General features: G+C 35.5%; 1 non-coding gene across 1 annotated transcript; it reads left to right on the forward strand.

Moving 5' to 3' along the window:
• The first annotated feature begins 3,116 nt into the window (after positions 1 to 3,116).
• Positions 3,117 to 3,223, forward strand: LOC121225961 (small nucleolar RNA R71). The gene has a single exon (XR_005923863.1). It is a non-coding gene; the product is annotated as a small nucleolar RNA R71 (small nucleolar RNA).
• Positions 3,224 to 4,374: the final 1,151 nt, after the last annotated feature.

Consider the following 4,374-nt stretch of genomic DNA (forward strand, 5'->3'; position numbering starts at 1 on the left):
CCGTGTTCACGTCGTTAATAACTTTTAGGTCGACGACACATGCCTGTGTGGAAATCCCACACGCCCTGGTGTGATAGCTCCAATCTCCACATGCCAGTGTGCAACCCCTCACATTCCCCTGTGGAGAGGCACACACGCATTTGAAAACCACTGCACCTATTTTTGTGAAAAACTAATTTTAAAACCCGATTTTTCATATTTTATTGGCCATTTAAACTCGATTTAACTACAATTAATTGGCATGCATATACATACACCTTCAATTGAACTTATTGACATCAATTAAGCCTCAATTATATATAATTAGACAATCAATTTCATGCATAACAAACACCAAATAAATCAAACAAGTGGCGTACCTTAGTCGCTAGTAAACCACTCCATGGAAGCTTCATTTAAACAATCATTAGTATAAATCTTAGGCCTCGTAAGTCATTCAATAATTAAATTCAAACAAGCCTCGAAATTATTATAAAACCATCCAATGTCCAAAGTCCAATTACAACCAAAATTAAACTAATTCCCGGGAGTTCTATAATGCCCGATTACAGTCTTTAAAATGTGTAATAAAGTCTCTACCAGGCCTAAATCTCTTGGAACTCTCTTGCTCGGCTTCTTAGCTTCTCAAGCCTGATGGTTATCTGCACGAATTGTGAGGGTGTGAGCTTTAAAAAGCTTAGTGAATGTTAATTAAAATGACTTGTAAATGAACATCTAGATCATGCTTAAATCACAACCACTCAATCACCAATTATCAACCATAGTAATGAAACATGTCAATTTAATTTTCATATGCTTTATCAATATCAAGAATTAATTATTCATGGATTACAAACATCGAATGATATAATAATAATCACACATAAATATATTGGTATACACTTCTGATGGCTTAATCAGGTGATCATACATTGGATAAAAAGTTCTCTGAACTCCCACAAATATCAAATATAGTCTACTGAGTTGAGTGGGTCGAAGCACACGCTCCCTTATAGTGCCTCAATAACCCAATGAGTGGAGCCTCATGCTTAACACTCCCTTATCTACTCCAAACAAATCAGTTCACCTAGAGCCATTTTCTCACAATGTCACAAATAAAGGTGAATACTCGCAAACCCTATGGCATGCCAACTATATTCAATGGATCCACCATGTATGTTGCCAATATATTCAGTCAAACATAGCATATAAATCACTCATTATTGTGTTCAATTTAATGTGACAAAATGCTTATGTGGAATATGTAACATTGTCATTTAACATCCAATTAAATCAAGCTTTTCATTTGCCATTTTCCACTGTTCAATTGCCAATTGTAACACCAATATCTCATGATCGGCAATATCTCATAAGTTCACTATTCATTTATGCTTCAGTCAGCTAAAATGGAACTCCATCATCATTAGAATTGCTGTGACAAAATTTTGCAAAATCTTTCTCTACTGGTGAGTCAAGAAATCCAATGGCATAACATTCTTCATTTTTGTTTCCACACTTCATAGCATCAAAAACATTAAAAGTTCTTTGTTGGTCATTTATCCTCATTGTTAGCTCACCCTTCTGCACATCAATAAGCGTTCAACTTGTTTCTAGAAAAGGTCTACCAAGAATAATTGGTACCTCTTTATCAGCTTCACACTCTAAAATAATAAAATTTGCTGGAAAAATAAATTTATCAATTCTTACCAATAGATCTTCAACCTTACCTTCCGGGTATGCATACAAGCGAACTGCTAGCTGCAGCGTGACTATGGTGGGTCTTGCCTTCCTAATTCCTAGCTTCCTAAAAATAGACATAAACATGAAATTTATACTTACACCTAAATCACATAATATCTTGCCAACATAATGATTTATAATTGAACAATGGATAGTAAAACTCACTGGGTCCTTCAACTTTGAAGGCAATTTGTTCATCAGTATTGCTATACACCATTTAATAAGAGCAACAGTTTCAAATTCCCTTAATCATCACTTCTTTGACAAGATATCCTTCATGAACTTAACATAATTTGGCATTTGCTCTAATACTTCCACCAATGATATGTTGATATGAAGTTACTTTCGACATCCAAAAAGTTTTTGAATTGAAAATCTTGCTTAGACTTCTAGAATCGCTGAGGAAAAGGTGGCGGTGGCCTTCCTTCAACTTGTTGAGGTTGCTTTTTTGTGGCATTCTTATTGGAAACACAAGTTATTTTGTTTCAACATTTTTTTTTACCTTCTCATTTGCAGATTGCTCCATGAATGGTTCTGAATTCGCTTTATGTATGAAATCTAGGCTATTCTCTTCAACATCAGCATCATTAATAACTCCAGGTAGTTGAGTCCCACTTCTGAGTGTAATGGCCCTACAATGCTCCTTCCTTTGAGATCCTCAATTTTTAGTATCACTCGACAATGCTCCTTATGGTCTTGAACTTAATGCATTGGCAGTCTGCCCTACTTGATTTTACGAAGCTCTTAATGATGCAGCTTGACTCTATATTACAGTATCGTTCTTGGCCATATTTTCCTTCAACACAGCTTCCATCGATGAAGAAGATGATTCCGAACTTTGTTGAACATTTTATCGTGGCATAGGCTGATTATATCCAAGTGGTGCACTTATGACATTCTGTTGAGCGACACTACTGGAATTTCCAATCCTTGATTACTCCAGCTGAATTTGGGATGTAGTTTCCACCTTGGATTATATGTATTGGAATATGGATTTATTGTTCTGATTGAAATTTCCCATGTAATATAGTGAGGTTGGGTTCGATGGGCATTCATCAAAAACATGATATTCTCAATAATAAACACATGCTAGCTCAACTACTTTTATTTTCTACTCTAAAGCTGATCTCTTCAATGTTTTAATCATCTTAGGTAGAGATGATACCTGAGATGTTAATGAGGTGATAACATCAAGCTCAATTGCTCCAGCAGCTCTTCTGCCTGTACCCACTATTGTAGTCTGATATTGATAATCATTGTTAGCTATCCTTTCTAAAATTTCATATGCCTCATTGTATGATTTATCTAGCAAACTGCCATTGGCAGATGCATCAACTACCATCCTTATATGTGTGTTCAATCCATTGTAAAACATTTCCATCCATGTCCAATGTTAGAAACCATGCATCGGGCACTTTCTACGTAATTCTTTGAATCTCTCCCAAGCATCATACAACGTCTCATCCTCAGATTGCCAAAAAGATATAATATCATTCTTAAGCTTGGCCTTCATGTTTGGAGGGTTGTATCGCAACAAAAAAACGTTGGTAAAGTTCATTCCAAGATGCTATAATTCCTAATGACAAAGCATTTAACAATGCTCTGGCACAATCTCGTAATGGATAAGGAAATAACTTGAGTCTCAGGGCATCTTCAGGAACACCCTATTGCCTGAATGAATCACAAACCTCCAAAAAGACTCGTAAGTGCAGCCGTGGAAATTCAGTAGATAATCCACTGAACTGTCCTACTATTTGTAGAACTTGAAACATCACTAGTTTCAACTCGAAATGCTGAGCTTGAATTTTTTGCCTGATAATCCCTGGATTCAAATAATCCAAAATAGGCACTACATGTTCTCTAATGGGTCTGTCTCTATCATCTATCACACGAGGAATATCAGTGTCCCTACCATTCAAACGTAATGGATCTTTTCTATCTGGATCATTTTTAATCCTACCCATCTCTCGCAATTCTTTTCTCATTCTCCTCAAGGTTTTCTCGATTTCAAGATGAAAATAATACTCTTCGTTCTCGGGAATACCTCTACTCACAAACAAGCAAAAAACCTAAAAAAGAATAAAAAAACTCAATAAACTAAAACTAACAAAATTAAAGCAATAATAACAAACCAAAGTTTGTCAAATTGCTGATCCCCAGCAACGGTGCCAAAAACTTATTGCGTCTGAAATAATATGCGAATGTGCAAGTATACAGGTCAAATCAAGTAATAAAGCAGTAAGTAAGATCGTCTCCACATGGATCGATTATGATTAATTTTGTTAAGTTATCGCTATGAATTATATGAATCAGGATAATCACGTATGCAATATTAAAATCAAATACTAATTTAAAATGTTGTGGCAATGTAACGACACAAAGTTGAAAGGAAAAACACTATTGAATGGTGAGGTTGGAATTACTCAGATTACTCCCTTTTAGCAATAATGCCATGGCAAAGTTTTAACTAGTCTACTATTCAGAATCTAACTATAGTAGTCTGCTTCTTTCGAGAGTCAGACTTTAAGCTACCATTCATAAGGCTTTGTATGTCTAAAAGCTTCTAGGATGATACCCAAAACTGTTTCTTCCTTACTTTGTACAGAGCGTAGCTCTATGTCTGGAGTGCTACGAATATTCTTTTGAGTACTCATT

Source organism: Gossypium hirsutum, chromosome D13 (genome assembly GCF_007990345.1).
Source record: "Gossypium hirsutum isolate 1008001.06 chromosome D13, Gossypium_hirsutum_v2.1, whole genome shotgun sequence".
In the NCBI taxonomy this organism is placed as follows: domain Eukaryota; kingdom Viridiplantae; phylum Streptophyta; class Magnoliopsida; order Malvales; family Malvaceae; genus Gossypium; species Gossypium hirsutum.